The following is a 20,309-nucleotide window of genomic DNA, read 5'->3' on the forward strand; positions in this document are numbered from 1 at the left end:
TCTTTGTCTCTAAGATCAGTCATAAAGACTACTGTATATCTCAAGTACTAAGTCATCATCCGGTCGGCTTTGAACCATTATGCCCAGATGGTTATCAGAGTTCACCAGTAGAGCCACATTCCTGCCTCTAGATATTGCTTTTGCAAAAAGTCACATGACTGGGTAGCTGCCAGCAGGTGTGGCGAAACCATTATGACTTTATGAAAAATGGCCTGTTTCCTCATTCCGCTCAAATTATTTTTGTGCTGAGCCACAGACCAGTGTAGCTGTTTATAGGCCATTCTGAGACACATTAGTCATTAGGCCCATAGCTGCTATGGACCTGACATTTCCAAAAATGACTAGTGCCAGTCTCCGACCTAATGCAGTTTAACTTTAAATAAACATATAGGCTATTTGTCCAACGCTGACATGTCATGTCGACTCAGTGTTGTACATGCTTTCATGGCCTACATAATCAGCTATGACAACTCTGACAGCGTTTTCTGACAAGAGCTGGGGGAGAACATACTTTGGCGTGTTTGCCAAAACACATCTTAGTGTTCAAATCTCTTTTCGTTGCCGTCTTATGAAAAAAAATGTGTCTTTTACTAAACAAGAAATGTGTTGGTCTTGTGTTATTTTAGATGATATTTAGCATTCTTAAAATGCCCATCATTATAACAAATCTTTTTTTAAATCTACAGTCAATACTGTACAAAAAATTATTTGTTTGAGAAAGTATGTTTCTCAATTTCTGTTTTAGTTGTATTCAAGATGAGTTAATAATTTGTCATTTATTTCTATGATTCCAAATCATAGATATGTATATTTCAAGTGTATTTGGAAGGATTAAAAAAAATGTTGAAATAAAATAAAAATAAGACAAAGCATAAAAATAGAAATAATTTTAATTGTGATTTTGTTTTGTTGAATCTTGTTTATGACTTGAATATATTAGGACTGTCAAAATAAAATGGAAAATATATAAATGAATATCAAACTAAATAGTTACACTTATATTATAAGTATAGTTATTTTATATAAATCCTATAGTATTTCCATTTTTTTCACCCACAATACCTATTATTTTTACTTTTAAAAATGTGTGTATAACTTTGCTTTGTTGAACATAATTTATTATGACTTGAACATATTAGGACTGTCAAAATAAAATAGGATATATAAAATACATAAAATATGTGAATATATATAAAAAAAATCTGAATTATAGCAGAAAACATGTTTTTATCAGATAAATAGATAGATAGATAGATAGATGATTTTTTGTTAATTTATGACTTAGCATTAGTACTATAAAAATATTTTTAAAAAACATCAAAATTAAATTATTTTTTAATAGATGGCTTAACATTCACTTTTGAAGTAAAGTAAATAATTTTTTTGCTAATGTCTGAGCAAATTCAAACCAATATCAAACTAAATAATTATTTAAATACCCACACCTATAGTATACCTATATTTATTTTATATATATATTTTTAATATTCTATATTTAAAAAAAAAATTACCCACAGCACCTACTATTTTTAATTATATTAATGATAATATCTACATAGTACACTAGCAGTCAAAAGTTTTATAAAGAAGTCTCTTCTGCTCACCAAGCCTGCACTTATTTGATCAAAAGCAAAACAGTAAAATTTTGAAATATTTCAACTATTTAAAACAAGTGTTTTCTATTTGACCAAATGTAATTTATTCCTGTGAATTTTTAGCATCATTACTTCAGTGTCAACAGAAAACATTCTAATATTCTGATTTGCTGCTCAAAAAACATTTATTATTTTTATTATTTTGAGATCTGCTGAGTAGATTTTTTTCAGATCTCTTCAGAAGAACAGCGTTTATCTGAAATATAAATCATTGTAACACTATAAATCTCTTTATCATCATTAATTTATATATAATTATTATTCATTATTATATAATTAATTTAAAGCATCATTGCTAAATAAAAGTATTAATTTTTATAATCTCACTAAAAAAGTACACTGACTGAAAATTTAGCTTCGCTCACAGGAATAAATTACATTTTAAAATATATTCAAACAGAAAGCAGTTATCTGAAATAGTAAAAATATTTCACAAAATGACTGCTTTGCTGTATTTTGGATCAAATAAATGCAGGCTTTGAAAAACATTAAAATCTTACTGTTCAAAACTTTTGACTGGTAGTGTATCTAGTAATATATAAACATTTCTTGTAGTACTCATCAATGTTGATGGCTCAGATTGCAGGATTCAAACCTAAACCTTTCAGTAACCAGCCTGTTGTTGCACACAGTTTCAAATATCGCAAACCAACAGCTCTGTTCACATGCCTCAGTGAACGCCTCTGATGTGTCTCTGTATATTAGATAAAGGGAGTGGCTGAGGGAGGGAAATGAACTCTTGATGAACTGGATGGACACATTGATTCAGTGTTTGTGTGAGTGTCAGTGCACTCATGACAGACTTCACTCATATGCATCTCATCTCTCTTTCTTTACTTAACTCCGCGTATTGATTACTCTTCATCCGCTGTCACCCGAGAGACGGTTGCCATGACACTACACTGACAGATCCACCCTCCGTCTCCATAGCAGCTGTGACAGAAGGGTACAACGGGGTGTGATGGTCAGATGCACGGCTTATGCTGCTTGTGAAAACTACTCTCATGTATGTGCATGCACACAGAGAGCCTGCAATACGACATGACGGCACTAATACAATTTTTGGCTGATTTATGAAATGTCAGGGCCTTTAACACATAGCTTTTATTGCCATAGTGGACTCATTAAATTTTATGGAGAGCAGATCTTTATGACGCTAGATCAGCTTTTGATTTATGTTTTTAGTTATTGAGGATGTGGTGGTATTTGTTTCGGAGAGAGAGAGGGAATGCACGGGACGGTGTTAAAAGCCACTGATGAAATCATGCTTGAATCCATAGTAAATTTGGCCCTTGCAATGAAAACATCAAATGAATCAGATCAAATGATTGCTTAATTAAGTTCATCTAAATTGATGTGTTGCATTCGGAGGAAGCTGGGAGCAGGAGAATGATGAGTTTAACTCTTGCTCGGCTGCCTAGCAGGAGTCGTATCATTCAGAAACACATTTAGAAACTGTTTAGCGGGCACAAAAGACAAGACTAGTGTATTGTAAGTGCAAATAAATTGCAGAAAATCAGCATCATCCAGTTCTTCTGTAGAACTGGACTGGATTGACAGTGCAAGAACAATACAAGCGGAAAACATTCAGCGCTATACAATGGGCACAGTGCGTAAAGACTAAAATGAAATGGGACTGTAAATGCCACATTTGACTGACAATTCACAGGTTGCACAAATAGACATACCAGATATACAGTCAAACCAAAATTTATTCAGACACCTTCAACATTTCTTACATTTTCACAGTTTATTCGTTATAGTTTAGAAAATGGAAATAAAATTTGACAAGAACTCAAACTGTGTCAGAATAAATTCATCTTGAAAATGTCAGATAACTTTAAAACAAAGGTATTTAATGGATTACGATCAACCAAAAATTCAGGCAACTCTTAATATGACAATATTCACACAACTATCAATACTTCAATGGAGCAGTTACCAAGCAATGCTTTTTGTTCAGTCTGTGGTGTAAAAAGGTCACATTAGCAATTAAAGAAAAACACCTAAGCAAAAACATGTACAGGTCAAAATGGTCTGAATACATTTTAGTCCCAAATTTTTAGCAATTTTCCTGGTAGTCCACTGTATGAAGAATTTTTGGGTATAATATGTGACAGTTTATTTTGCTGTCCTCACTTACATAAATTAACTAAATAATTTTTGGTTTGACTGTATGTAGGTGTCTGAAAGAAAGAAAGAAAGAAAGAAAGAAAGAAAGAAAAAGAAAGAAAAAGCTAACTAACAGCCCAGTGCTGAGTGAAATATAGCATGGACAAACCCCAGTGGTTGGTTTAAATGTTTAACCCAGCCTCCTGGGTAGTTTTATTTAAATCAGTTGCTTAAAAATTACTATATTGCTGGATTTAAATGAATCCAAAATAGGTTGTAAACTAAATGTCAGACTTTTTTTAATTTACTTTTTGACTTTTCTTTTAGAATTATCATGAATTTAGTGTTGTCCCGATACCAAAATCTTATTTCATGATATAGTCATTTTTGTTATTTTATCTTTGTTATTAATAAGAACCTAGATGCAAGTAACAAACTAAAGGACAAATACAATAAAATAAAGACACAAATGAAATAAATAGGGCCCTATGAAATCTATTTTATTCCAAAATTTTATTTTTTCGAAATTGCTTTTTCTTTTTTTTTCAGTTTTAATTTTTCTGTATTCCGCTTTTACCATTTTTAATGTTTCTAGACTCTATTTTAAGTTGCATTAAACATATTAATCAAAAAAACATGTCTAACTGACAAATTGAAATCACGAAACTTACACAGTAAAGGCCCTATGAAATAAGTTTTATTATTTTTCTCAAATTCAGTTTTATTTAGGTCAAATTCTGTGAATCTGTTATCCATTAATTTTCTGTATTCCACTTTAATAGTTTCATTAAATTTTATTAATCAAAAGCATGCCTAATTAATTTATGAAGATTACTTAGATTTTATAAAGAATTAATTTATTATATTATTTCTTTTTTTTTCAGAAATACTGTCTTGTGTATTTACAGTTAGTTTTGTAAAAAAAAAAAAAAAATTCTGGTAAATATTCCTTATATATTTAGCACTATCATTACATTAAATAATATTTCTGTTAAACCAAACCTTTATTTTGATGGGTTGCTGCCTTTATGTTTTTGTTTGTATATACGACAATGGTTTTCCTCAAAAGTAACTTAAAATTCTCATAAACTGACTCTAACAGCAGCTCTAGAGATTATGTTTATGTATTCATGTATTCATATATTGAAGCGGTAAAGGCTGAAAACACTGCGAGTGTCACACATGCTTCAGTATGCATGTGGTAAATGAAACTGCGCATGTGCGCCATTCATTCATACAGAGACATGCACAGTGTGCAGGATTCATAATTTAAATTTAAATTCTGGGATATTCCACGATATACAGTAAATTCCGTTCCGACTGTAATCCTGTAATTCTGTCTGCGTTTTCCACTTCTCTGTAATCATAGGGTCCAAAATAAGTCTTAATACGGCTCCAAAATGCATATACAGACATGCATTGGGAATTTTATCCTCATGATTAAATTACATAAATTATATAAGTAATGATTTTGCCATTATTGCATATATATTGGGGTGTGATTTTTTCATTGTAAACAGGCACAACTTTATTGACATTACACTCTTTACACATTTATGAGCACGTAACCCAACTCTTACCCCTAAACCTAACCATTTATCAATTTAAAACAGGATATAACAGGCAGCTACAATTACACAATTTATTCAAAAAGTATTCAGTTCAAAAATTGCCGCCAGATGAAGTGTTATGTCAGCTTTGGTTGTGAAATGCTATTGCCTCTTGTGTGTCTTGTGACCAACTGCATCATGCTAATGTTCGGGAGTATCTTTTTGAATGAGATGAAAGTGCGTTTAAGCAGCGGGTTCATTTTCAGCAATTAAAACCTTGATTTATTCTGGTCTTCGCATAAAGATATTGTATGGCTTCAGAGGACTTGGAATGCAGAAAGACTTGTTTGCAATACTTTTATACTATTTTTTATAGTCAGTTTAGTTCAGTGCAATAAATACCTGTGACTGTACTTTTATTGGCCTGTTATGTTTTACATTGCTCAGAAGAGGGTAGGTTTAGGGTAGGGATGGGGTTAGGTGCTCCAAAATATCTATGAAAGTATAAATTTATATATAATGATTTCTATTACAAATGCATGCAAGCCATTAAATGCGTCTTGATCTGACGCATAAAGAAAACAACTGAACGCAGTGGAGTACACTGCACTTTGTAAAGTGACGCCAATTGGTCCTGACCAAGCATCAATATGTAACGAGTTGGGAGTAATGCACTGCATGGCTTTGATTTGGTGGGAAAAGGTTTTTCAAATATTAATAAACAACAACGCAGTTTCACTTTTTTTAAAAGTTACACATTCAAAATGAATTTTAGTTCAAAAATGAAAAATGCTCACCATGTACGAATTGCATTCCTAATGTATTTCAGAATAAATTAACAGATCAAAATGAGCACCAAGTCATTGACCCAAATAATAACACGAGCAAAAAATACATTCACTGTGCATAAAGAGCCATCTACACCCTTTGCATAATACATGTGTGGAAAGAATCGACTGTGGGCTATTGTGGCTCTTCAAACACAGGCAGACACTGGTCTTGGCTTGTGTCTGTAACAGGCTTTCAATAGTCTGCTGTCCTGCTCTGCCTTGTTGCTGTGATTAGTGATGATGACGACAGTCATGTAAGCTGCAAATATAAGCTGCACGGTTTCTCGCCGTCTCACACACAGATATCATACAGGCAGTGTGTTTACTGGGGCCGGGCCAATAGCTAGATGAGCAATAATTTCAAATAATGAACGAGAGAGAAAGAGCCTAGCATTAATCAATGCAGTATAGACTTTACACACAAAAAATGACACCCAGCCGCCCGCAGCATCCATGGTAGAAAAGGACAACGTGGACGTCTGTAATGATCATTACTGTCCTCTTTTCTCTCTCTCTCTCTCTCTGTTTTTCTCCCTCACTTTCTCTCTCAGCATTGTTATTTTTATAGCAGATAATGGAGTGGATGCTGTGGCACAGGACAAAGCCACAGATTCCCTTGTTAGGTTACAATAACTCAGTCACATTAAAGACTTTTTATCGGGTGTGTAATTAAAGGTTTTGGGCTGTTCATATACGGCTTCTGGAAAACAGCGCATGGGCTATGGTTTTGAGCTAAAAGATGCTTTTTTGTCCGTACAATGTTTGTAGAATCTCAGATATTCAGGGATGTGTGGGGTGTGTGGTTGTCGGCTTTGGGATGCTTTGAATATCTGGATTGTGTAGGGGTGTGTTCGCTCCAGTTTCAGCCGCTGTGTTGGGGTGAGTTTGGAATGTGGCTGCGGACTGTGGCGGGAAACACAGCAATTACAACTGGAGCAAGCATGAATGCTCACTAATGAAGCTGAATAACTTCCAGCTAACGAACAGGTAAACAAATACACACACATCAGTGAACACACACGCTCACCCAGCGATCGGGCCCCTGTGGCTGTATGCGGCAGTGTAATTGGGGTAATGGCCCGGTAATCAGGAACTGGTTGGTTCAGTCGAGAGGCTGTTTAGGCCACGGGCAGGCGCCTCAAACCACAGCGCTCTAATACATCTGCATCTCTAAACACGAGCGATCGCAGTACTATTGCCCAGCAGCGACTGCTAAATGCTAATACATGGAAATCTTAATGAGTGTGCTTGGATAAATGACTTCCTGTGCGTGTGTGCGAATGTGTGTAATATAGATAGAGGTTAGAAAGGTTAACACACTGTCTGCCCTCGGCAGTAACACATTAACTTTGAGATGGGAACTAGAGAACGTTTGTGGGAAACTCTCGTTCTTTTATGGTTGTTCACTTTTTTATTCAGTCACACTTCTTTAAAATTACACCACAGGTTCCTGTAGAGCTCTGTGTAGTGTATGTACACATACTGAAAATCTGAGATTCAATATTGATTTTATAAATAAAGATAAAGTTTAGGGTTTTAAAAAAATAATAAATTATGGTGTAAAATGAATTAAATGACTAAGACACCTTTACAATTCTGCAGTAGTTCGAGGTCACTCATTTTTTATTTATGAAAATATAATATTAGTATTAGTATCATTTTAAATTTACATTTATCAATTTAAATTTCACATATATGTGTACTTTTTAACAGTTATGATTTAATGTTTATTTTAAAATTATTTAAAAATATTATTTATAATTATAATTAAGGCTATATGATTTCCGCAATATGGAAAACGTGGATGGAATCATGGAATCCAGTCATAAAAATGGAATTTACTGTATAACGCGGAATGACACAAAAAGTTTTTTTACGTAATTTTGGATAATTAAATCAAAAGTAGGTCAGTACACTTAAATTAAAACACAATTTGGACTATTGTCTGTGAATAAAAAAACATAAAAGTTCAGTTAAACTTGAAGAAATTGTGACAGAAAAATATTACTTAATGTAATGATAGTACTACTACTATTAATAATAAAATAATTATTAAAACATTATTTTTAAGGCAGAATATTTACCAGAAAAATTATTTACCAAAATTTATTTACCAATAAAATGTAAATACATAACAAAGTATTTCTGAAAAATAAAAGAATAAATAATTTTTTTATAAAATCAATCAGTTAGAAATACTTTTGATTATTAAAAGTTTATTTTAATTATTAATTAATGAAAAACACAATTTGGTAAAGAAGGAAAAATAAAACGTTTTTCATAGTGCTGTAATTTTTGTTAAACTTTTTAAATTGCTGTTAAATTGTAGAGGTTTTTTTTAGATTTTGATTAATTATACATGCTTTTTGATTAATTTTTTTTTTATTTAACCATTAAAACAGAGTCTACTTTCACACATTTAAATCATTTTTCAAATCAAATGTTAAGCCTTCTTTACAAAAAAAGGATAATTTGGGTAAAAAGAATGTATGTACATGAAGTGCGAAGTGCTGAAGTGCTGATCCAATAAGTTACAAAGTGACAGCTCACTCATCCGGCCCAAAACTCTCCCAAGCTGGCCGCAGGCCATCTTTATTGTTAAGCTTTGACTTAATATCATTTGTAACGAGAAAATTGAATTAAATGGGAAAAACACAAAAAAGAAGCATTTTCACTTTAGAGCTCTCAGACTTTTGGACCCTGCTAAAGAGGTATAGTAAAATTAATTGTGTTCTCATAATGGACAAAACAGAAATGACTGACGAGCCTTACTTGCTGTCCAAAAATAGACAATTTAGAAGCCCAAGCCAGTAGTAAGCAGTTGGATTGGAAGAGACAGTAGAAAAGCAGTTGGAATGCTTGGGAAATACTGAGATATAGTGAAACATAATTAAGCTTTGCAGAAATGACCAGAGAGAGATGATGAAGATGCTTCTCCTGAAAGTCTCAGTGATTGAGAGAAGTGGAAGGGAAAGTACGGTGGTTGCCCTTTCGTGCTTGATGAGCTCCGTATGTTTATCTGTGGGTGTTTATGGGAGAGAGAAGGTATGAGACATCACAAGTTTAAATATAATCCTGATGACTGAGAGAATGCAGGGGGAAGCAGAAAGTGCGGTGTTTCCTCAACACTTAATTAGCAGCATATATGTGGTTGTGTGTGTTTAGGGGAAATGGATGGAAGTCTATGCGAGATCACAAGTTTAAAAATAATTTTGATGACTATAAGGGCACTGGAGGGAGTCATTTTTAAAACTTGACAGAAATGTGTGTGCATTTATATAGCTATACTTTAGGGACAAATTTGTCCTCGGACGTGAGCTAAATGTGACAAAACATCCCCTGGAGGACATCGGTGGTCGGCCTCAATTGCAAAAATGATTCATATATAAAATAATATTAAGTCCACATGAAATCAAATCAGAGTGGACCATATGTGACCCTGGACCACAAAACCAGTCTTAAGAAGCAATAGCCAAAAATACATTGTATGGGTTAAAATGATCGATTTTTCTTTTATGCCAAAAATCATAGGATATTAAGTTATGGTCCTATAAATATATTCAAACGTAATTTTTCATTAGTAATATGCATTGCTAAGGACTTCATTTGGACAACTTTAAAGACGATTTCTCATTATTTCATTATTACTCAAAAGATTGTATCTCAGCCAAATTTTGTCCTATCCTAACAAACCATAATGTTAAGCTTATGTATTAAGCTTTTAAATAACGTATAAATCTCAATTTTTAAAAAATTGACCCTTATGGTTTTGTGGTCCAGGGTCACATATTTACTTTAGGCTACTTGTATCCTATTAAATCACAAATTATTTTATGTTGAATATCCTGTTTCCCTCATAAAGCATGCCACATTATAGCATTATTTGCAAATGTTATACAGGTCTAAGCGTACTAGACACCATTTTGAATTTTACAAAACAAAATTCAAAACTGTATAAAGTTCCTACCTCATGTAATTTTCACAATTATGTAGTTTTTCTACTGAAATTGTTTTGGAAATATGTTTAGTCAGCTGAACGATTAGCTTGTTGTTACAGAGCTATCAGGTATGTCTTATTCCTCACAGCCTCGTTTTCATTTCTGTCAAAAATTACATATGGCGCTACATATGACAAAAATACAACAATAAACAAAACATTAAAGTTCAGTAACTTACATTTTAGACGTAATATTTCTGGTTACTTCGTCGTTTTTTTCTCCAACAAACAAACACACAAAGCCCATTTCGTCTCCAAGCAACACCCATTAGTGACGTTCTGAATCAGTTGAATGAACGATTCAATGAAGTTTATAGTACAAAATGTCCTTATGTTAACTAAGTAAACATGTTTGTGTCCTAGACCACAAAAGGGTGAATGATTGGATGTAGCTTCTGAGAAAATCAGTATTTGTCAGAAACAGAGTCGGAAATATTGAAAAGTCGCCTGAGTGACGTCGGGAGCTGTGGGTGTTGAGGGAGCACTGACCTTGGAGATGGGGATTCGGCCTCCTCCTGTGGCTACTGTCTACTGCCTTAATGCACAGTGGCAGAAACCTCACTGCCTCCCCGGAGACGCACACATACTCATGCACACACAGAGACTCAGTGTCGCTGACATCAGTTTAATCCTCAGACAGTTTAAATGCATGGGCTGAGTCTAGGCCTCAGCTGTGATTAGTGCTGGGCAGAGTGTGATGAATGAGACTGCCGAAGATACATACACACGCACACACTTGTGCCGCATTGTTATCATGAAGAGTGATGGGGTGAGTCAAACTGCATGGCATACATGCAGCATATTACAGCGCTCAAGTGAAATGAATGGTGACCACTTGTGAACCTCATGTCCGTTCAAAGTCAGAGGTAGAGAATGCACAAGACAAACCCGCTGGCATGATAACCAGAAACGCATATGCCAGCCCGTAAATGTTTGAGAAAAAAAAATAGGTACAAAAAGTTACATGTCAGAATGTTCTGCACCTTAGAATTATGCAGATATGTCACCTTGAGACTCTAAGTGACATTAATATAATGTCGAGGTTTCATCCAAACCATCATCTTGGTTGAAATTGACATTTCAAATGCAGAGTATGTTGGTATAGCTCAATTTTGATGAAACCGACAGTACACATGGGTGAAAAATGTGACGTTAAACTAACATTAATTTGTTGTTGACAACCATGTAGAATGCTAGTGGCTGTTCCCCAGTCAGTGAGCTTAAAGGGACAGCTCACCCCAAAATAAAAATTTTGTTATTAATTACTGACCCTCATGTTGTTCCAAACCCGTAAGGCTATTGTTCATGTTCAGAACACAAATTAAGATATTTTTGATGAAATCCGAGAGCTTTCTGATCCTGCATAGACAGACTAACATGGAAGAGAAGAAATCGTTGAATGAAGTTGTTATTTTTGTTTTCTTTGTGCACACAAAGCATTCTCGTAGCTACATAAAATTAAGGTTGAAGCACTGATGTAACAATTTTAATGATGTTTTTGCGTGTCAGTTGCAATGCTGTCCATGCAGGGTCAGAAATCTCTTGGATTTCATCAAAAATATCTTGTGTTCCAAAGATGAATGAAGGTCTTACGGGTTACACTTGTCACTTCAGTGCTATATGGTTTAAAATGAGAAAAAAAACTAGATTGTTTCCATCTTCACGCAGAGCCCAGTCTCGACTGGAAACCTGCCTCGAAGTTTCTACAGTTCCTGAAGGCCTTAATTAAACCCTTCGTGTGTGATTAATTTGGACTGAAGATAAATTCAACTGGAAAGTGCCTCGAAGACTATACACCCCTGCCACAATGCTTTCATTTAGAATTGTTAATTGTAAGAGTTATTGAAGCTTTAGTCATTTAAGGGGGCGTTTACACGACTAAAAATTAAAAATTAAAATTTTTATGCAATGCACAGCCGCATAGTCTTTGTTTACAAACTGACATCGTCAATTGGTCTGCGATGCATTAAATAGCGTTTTTAGTCATTTTCACAGATCCATGATCAGTTTGACAATGACGTCGTCTGTACGCGAAACCTTTCAAAGCGCAAAGGAAAAATGTTTTCATTTTTTTAATACATCGTTGTCGTGTAAGCATACCCTTATATAGATTAAATCAACGGACTTAAATCATACCACATCCATAGGTGTAATTTTGTGTTCAGCAAATCATATTGTTTCATTCATATGTAACATCATTCATACACTACTGCTCAAAAATTTGCGATCAGTGAGACTTAATGTTTAGTAAGTAAGTCTCTTATGCTCATCAAGACTGCAATAATTTGATCAAAAATACAAAAAAAAGAACTAATACTGCAAAATGTTATTACCACATAAAATTATGTTTTTTATTTTAATAGACTTTAAAATATAATTTATTCCTGTGATGCAAAGCTGAATTTTAATCAGCTGTTACTCCAGTCTAAAGTGTCACATGATCCTTCAGAAATCATTCTAATATGCTGATTTATTATTAGAATTATCAGTGTTGGAAACAGTTGTGCTGGCAAATATATTTTGGAACCTGTGATTCTTTTTTGGATTCTTTAATGAATAACAAGTAATAACAATAGCAAACAAATATAAATCTTTTCTAACAATATAAATCTATGCCATCACTTTTTTATTAATTTAACACATCATAGGTGAATAAAAGTATTAACAAATAAATGCAGCCTTGAGCATATGAAACGTCTTCAAAAACTCCCAGACTTTTGGGCGGCAGTGTATGTTGATGTAGCATTGAAATGTATTTGAATGTATCTGTTGTTTCAACATTAAAAGGATAGTTCAAACCCAAAATTTAAATATGGTCATTATTTACCCACCCCCTTAACTTAATTGAGGATGAGTAAATGATGACAGAATTTTAATTTTTGGGTGAACTGTCCCTTTAACTCTGGATATATCAGTTTTCACCATTGATTTAACTGTTAACATTTTACTTGTGTTTTCAATGTCGTTTCAACAAAAGTGATTTAGAATGAACACTGCAGTGTTGAACTATAATATCATATTGTAACATCTTCAACAACATTAACATTGATTATTTATGTTAATGTTATGTTAGCATTGACGAATCAACAGCAGTGATGTAGAATCAACATCTCGGTATAATGTTGATTTAATGACATCATTATTTTTTTTGTTGAAATTTCAATGTTGATTCAACTGATTCGAAAATTTCAACATAGATTTAACATTTATTGAGGGTGCAGAAGTGAATTTTGTAATGTTAATTAATTTTTGCTGAAATTTCCATATTGTTTCATCATTGATTTAACATCATTTCAATCACTGCTTGCTATCTAGGGCAATTAATAAAACTTGCTTCATAATTTTCCAAATAAATTTCACAAAAGAATCAACACTCAGCTGACTAGAGCTGAATAATTACACTATTATTTTCTGCTCTATAAGTATGGGTTCACTTCATAAATAATGAACTTTACAATAATCATGCTGGTATTGAACTCATTTGAATCAACATTGAACTAAACTGAGCTGATTAATGACACCGTTGCCTTTGTATTTGCTTCATAATTAAAGAACTTTGCAAAAGTAATACAACATTAATGTTTATTACTGTGAAACTGTACCATTTGCAAACTGTTTTATATACTTTGTAATCTGTATTGTATGAAGCGTTTTATAAATAAACATGATTATCTGCTTGCACACTAAACAAAAACTATACTGCTAGACTATCACATCGTACTTTTTTAGTTGTTAAAACTCTTCGGGCTGGTTTCACAAACAGGGCTAAGACTGAGCCAGGATTAGGCCATAGCTCAATTAGGACATTAAAGTGATTTTTATAAGCACTGGTTAGCATCTTGAGACAAAACGAGGGCACCAACATATTTCAAGATGAATCAGTGGAAGTTTCTTTCAGTTGAAACAGCTTACATTTTAGTCTGGGACTATAGGCTTAAGCCTTGTCTGTGATACCAGGGGTTAGAGTCACGTTTTTTTCCCACCTAGGGCACAAAGTGGGTCAGGACCACCACTGAAGCCACTTTAAAAACAAAACAAAACAAAAGTAGGGCATTACAGACCTGACAATAATACATTGACTACCATTTGTTCACCTCCGGCTGCTTTTGGGGGCTTTACATGAGCTTCAGAGGTTGGATTCTTCATGTGTGCAGGGTTATATGTCAGACCGTGTGTTTGAACATTTGAGTTTCCAGTGTCAGATGTGTCATCATCTCTCTTTGATCTGTCTCTCTCTTATTGTTATTCACCGGGATGCAACGTCTCATGGGAAATGTTCTCTGATGTCAAATTCCACTCAGTCAGAATGGATGCTGATAATCTAACTCCATTAAGTGCGGATCTGGAGGCTTGGCTTCCTTTCTGCATACACACACACACATACACACTTGGTCTATTTGCGGACTTACGTTGACGGAGAATCATGTCTACAGCCATAATCCCCCTAATTGCGTATGTCTTTTCATATTGACACATCCATAATTCACCTTAAATTGTTTATTCAACAAATTAATCCCATCAACCTGCCACTTTAGACACACCGTGTGAAATAGGATTGTCTCGGCAGAGATGGGTCATGTGACCCGATGCTAATCACCGTAACTGAATTACTGCATACTGTGGTTTATTGAGCCCAAGAGCTTTCAAAATGCTTTTAGTTTCAGTTACTCTGAACTATGAGCCAAGGCCACAGGAAAGATAAACAAAACTACTCATTTATCTCTAATCTGGTTTTGACAAACAGTAGAGGGAAATTTTGTTTAGCAAAATTCATTTCAAAGAGCACGCTGGACTTGAAAAACAGGGTAATGTTTTAATTAAATTAATAAATATTACTGAATTTTAATATCAATAAATATTACTGAATTTTAATATCAATACATTAGGGCTGTCGGACGATTAATCGCAATTAATTGCATAAAAAATAAAAGTTTGAGCTTGTCTTATATATGTGTGTGTACTGTGTTGTATACATAAATACACACAAATGTATATATTTAAGAGAAATATGTTATGTACAAAATACTTGCATTTATATATAACATAAATTATATAAAAATTATAATAAATACATATACTTGTAAGCATTATTTTGTATGGATTAATCGTGATTAATCGTTTGACAGCCCTACAATAAATATAAATGATGCTGTAGAAATAAAATAAATGATATAAAATTAATAAATTAAATTTTAATTAATTAATTTAATACTGTTTTGTCTTGAAAGAAAGAAATGCATACAGATTTGTACTGAAATTAGTATTTCCATTTTGGTGAACTATCCCTTTAACGTGACATAACCAACTTGGTCACTGTGACACCGTGAGGTTAATGCACCGCAATATCTGTGTCTACCCGTTTATGTGGTAGTAAACAGCCTCACGTGGATGTTCTGTCTGAGACTCTGAGCTGCAGACTGGAGTTTATAAACTGAGACGTCACATTGATGATTGATTGAGTTTTTTTCCTGCTTTCTTGCGCCATTGCTCCACACACACACTTACACTCACACTCATATTCTTCCCTCATTCTGCCTCTGTCTGCAGTGACCTTCACTTCCTCTACACCTCATATTCTCTCTCCATCCCTTTCTGTGTTTGTGGTGTGCTGCTAAAGGCTATTTCTCCAATGAATCAGCTGTCTCCCTGATTGTGTTTTCAGATCTGAGTGGTGTTTTGCTCATTCTGTTTGTGTGATGGAATAATTCTGTCATTCATGCTCAAGCATGTGCTGTTTTTATGAACTGTGTGTAATGCTGTATTTATACACAAGTGTGCTGGGTAAGGGATAACTTACAGTCAGATGGTCATTATTATTACACAAAACAAATAAAAGAAGATGTGAAGATGAATGTAAATTAAAATCACATATATTTTACTCTCCAAACCTATTTTTAGTATTTGTAGTAGCCAATGAATCTGATGCAAAATCTGTGAGGAGAAATCTTTCACCCTCACATTAAATTCCTAGTTGTGTGGATTGAAATAACTGCATTTTTTCCCACACAACTGGCTGAACGATCTTGAATGTGACCTTAATGAGACAGAAAATAGAGCTGGTATGTTGCCATGGCCAGCAGTCAATAGTTTAGCGTCATTCTACTAACATTTTCGCGATTGACCGAAATCGCATATTCTTGAAAATCGTGTAATAAATTGATATGCGTTACCTACTCAAATGTATCAGCTTTGAGATTTCATCTAAACCAAGCGAAAGAGAGGAGGAAAGAGTGCTTTAGGATATGAACAAGAGATTGACAGTGCGAGACGAAAGGAGTGAAAGAACGACATGTGATTGACAAGGCATATATTCAGCGAGACATGAGGCGCACACATTTCTTCATCCAAACTCCTGTCTTTCTTTTAAAATCCTCCTCCTATAACAAAAGCAACCCTTCTGTCCTTTAAACCGGTTTGTCTGGCTGGCCAGCATTCGCTCTTTCTTATTTTATTCTGCTTCTTCCTGCTGACATCCCCATGTTGATGACTTGTGGAAAATCGCCAGCACAGGCCCTCGGCCGTACGCCAGACGTTAACCTGCCTGTCAGTATAACACCTGCAATGTAATGTGAGTGATCCGTGAGAGCAGATATATGTTCACAGTAAACGCTGCACTTTTATGGCGGTGACATCAGGGAGTCTGTGTCTAGAATACATCGACCAGGAGGAAGTGAGATAGAGTGTTTTTATACAGTTGGAGTGCCATCTTGTGTTAGTGCACTACAATACAGCTCACTACGACATCTTGCCATTTTTGCCATTTATTTTTTGTATAGAAATAGCTTGTTCTAAATGCACATAATAATTATAATCAAAAATTACATTACATTTCATTAGAGATTAGTGCAGCATTGTTATGGCTTTGAAGTATGTTGTACAAGTACACAGTTGAGCATGACTCTATGTGTTTGGAATCTAGGAATTATTTATCCAACCTTAGGAAGCGAGAACTGCTGTAAGATAACAGCACAGCAGGACTTATGTGGTGGTTTATAAACAACCTGAACTTGTATAGATATGGCACTGTGTGGTGCGCGGGTGGTCATGTCTTATGTTAGCATGCAAGCTGTTTTGACTGCTCACTAAAAAATGTTGGGTTAAAAATAACCCAACTAGTAACCCAACTATGGGTTGGTATAGCACCTTCCCATCTATGGGTTATTTTAACCCAATGAATTGGGTTAAAATCCAGTTGGGTTAAAAGTAACCCAACAGTTGAGTTAATTATTTAGATTCATTTATATCAGTTTTTATTTATTTATTTATTTATTTATTAATAAAAATACACTATAACACTACTTTGTTTTCAAATAAATATTTTGTTTATTTAAATATGCAAATAATTTTTTTACAAATATATTTTTAAATGTAAAACAGTCATACTGCAAATGTTTACAAAATAAGTGTACAAGAATGTGAAAATATAATACATTCAAAACACACAAATATGCACATACAACTGACATATTTTCAAGATGTACACTGAATTCAAAACCAACAAATGTGACTCTGGTCCACAAAATCGTCATAAGGGTCAAGTTTTTTTGTATTTAAATGTAAACATCATCTGAAAGCTCAATAAATAAGCTTTCTATTAATATGTGGTTTGATAGGATAGAACAACTATTTGAAAATCTGGAATCTGAGGGTGCAAAAAAATCTAAATATTGAGAAAATTGCAAAGTTATTAGCAATACATAGCAATACATTAGCAATACATTCAGTTTCGATATACTTATGGTAGGAGATATCTTCATGGAACATGATCTTTACTTAATGTTCTAATGATTTTTGGCATGAAAGAAAATTTGATAATTTTGACCCATGCAATGCAATTTTGGCTATTTCTGCAAATGTACCCATAATACTTATGACTGGTTTTGTTGTCCAGGGTCATAAATGTGTATCAATTCATATTTATTTATATCAACACATACAAATGTGCAAAAATAAAACAAACATAACATACAAACCTTTATCAATAAAACAAAAATAAAAAATCATAAACACAAGTAATAATAATCATAATAATAATAATAATAACAATAATAAAAATAAAACTAAGTAAATCTGCTGGCTGCTGGACTTGCTGATAATCAGCAACATAAAAAGTTTTTACTGATCAATAAATACAAAGTTTCTAAGGAAGAGGTAACGTGTTGAAGGAACTCCTGGAATATTAAAGCTGCAAATGAGTGCAGGGGGCTTTGGGTAGTTGATGTCATACATGTAGAAATGTTTGAAACACAGATCCACTGCTTGTAGTAAGGTCTTCTGTTCCACTGCTTCACCGTTGAAAATGCTCAAAACTTGGGAGGAGTTCTTAGAGTTAGTGCAGCAATGCTGGTGTCATCCGGTTGCATAAAACTTCCTTCATTGACTCCTTCCTCTGTGATAAGATGAAGCAGAAGAAGAAACATTTTACAGATAAACTAGAAAATTTTTCATAATTGTTGGAAAACCTACACTACTAATCAGAAGTTTTTGAACAGTAAGATTTTTAAAGAATTCTTTTCTACTCACTAAGCCTGTATTTATTTGAGCCAAAATACAGTAAAAGCAGTAATATTGTGAAATATTTTTACTATTTTAAATAACTGCTTTCTATTTTAAAAGCTTTGAAGAGACTGGACAATTACATTTTAAAATATATTCAAATAGAAAGCAGTTATTTTAAATGCTGTTTTGGATCCTGAAATGCTGGATCAAATAAATGTAGGCTTAGAGAGAAGGGAATTCTTTAAAAACATTAAAAATCTTGCTGTCCAAAAACTTTTGACTGGTAATGTATATGGATCACTAATATAAATGGTTTACTTACCTTGAAATATTTCAGTTAATTGGCATGTGGATGTTTAATGTATGAGATTCCACTGTTGTAGTTGTCCCTTCACCCAATGTCTAAAAATAAGTAAAAACACATTTAGTACACATTTAAAAACATGCATCTGTCATAGCTTTATATGAGAAATGGCTGTAATTAGAGGCGATTTTAATATATGCATAACAATATTCAATGTAAATAAACCATAAATACACATTTAGTGTTATTACAATTAGTGCTCGCTTTCCAAACAACTGACGCTTGCCCTGTTTTGAGCAGCAGGCGTCGCCGTTGTGTCACGAACGATTAGAAGCAGTGAATCATTTTGCGAAGCGATTCGTTTAATTGATTCGAAACTTTGAAAAGCTTCGTTTCTCCCATCACGTCTTTCTTTTGGGAAAATCTGATTATTTTTAGACTTTTCTAACAGAGAATTCACTGAATTTGAGCGCATCTCTCTGAGCTGCCGCTGAGATAACGTTACATACTGGACCGAAGTTGAAAGGTCCGTGCGGCGCGGTTCTCAACACCAATGTGTCATTTAGCATTAGCCATTTCCCATATAAAGTTAAATGTGATAACCATTATTGCGACCAAACAAGTAGTAAGAAACCGTATGTCTAGATCCCCTCATCAGCTGTAAAATAATATTAAACCTGTAGTAATAGTAGACGGTGATTTCAGTAACATAAGTGGTCTTATATACATTTCACCATACATTATTAACTTTAGGTTACTGTAATACATCTCTAAATAGTTTTACAACTTTCTGCTAATTTTTATTTACTTTATTACTGCTAGCGACCTAACTGGGACAGCTAAGTTAACGTTAAAGTTATTCGTTTACAATCGAGCTCATTCTCCGCAGTTACGTTAAAATACACTGACTAAAGGAAACTACAAGTTTGTTAAAAAAAACAAACATACAACAACAAAAGTTCAATTTTGAAGTGCATTTCACGTTCTTCTTATAAGTATAATGTTATAAGAGTTATTAAAACACTATTACTCACCTCACACTGATGCAGCAGCAGCTTCTTCTGTCGTCAGACACCGTCGACCGTTAAAATTTGAACTGTCGCGGCGGGAACCAATTAAACCCAACGCTGGGTTATTATTAAAAACAACCCAACGATGTTTAAAAAAATAACCCAACGTTTTAGAAAATAACCCAACACAGTGACCCAATATGTGTAACCCATCTATTGGGTTAAAAAAATAACCCATCTATTTTTACTGTGTGAAAAGCATGCCTACAAGGTTCACTGAATTGTTTTGTTTCTGAAGATCAAAGAAAATTCAGTTGTGTGACCCATAGAGTTGAAAGTTTCTCTTTTTTTC

The 20,309-nt window shown here is 33.8% G+C and overlaps 1 protein-coding gene and 1 long non-coding RNA gene across 2 annotated transcripts in view; one reads left to right on the plus strand and one right to left on the minus strand.

The window, feature by feature from the left end:
• The window catches only part of si:ch73-22o12.1 (nectin-2), an 87,715-nt gene that overhangs the window by 63,793 nt on the left and 3,613 nt on the right, over positions 1-20,309 (plus strand). The window lies entirely within an intron of this gene.
• On the minus strand, positions 17,450-20,306 carry LOC127178973 (uncharacterized). The gene is made up of 3 exons (XR_007829457.1): positions 19,982-20,306; positions 18,966-19,045; positions 17,450-18,533 (listed from the first exon to the last, which is right to left on the minus strand). It is a non-coding gene; the product is annotated as an uncharacterized LOC127178973 (long non-coding RNA).

Source organism: Labeo rohita, chromosome 16, assembly GCF_022985175.1.
Source record: "Labeo rohita strain BAU-BD-2019 chromosome 16, IGBB_LRoh.1.0, whole genome shotgun sequence".
NCBI lineage: Eukaryota > Metazoa > Chordata > Actinopteri > Cypriniformes > Cyprinidae > Labeo > Labeo rohita.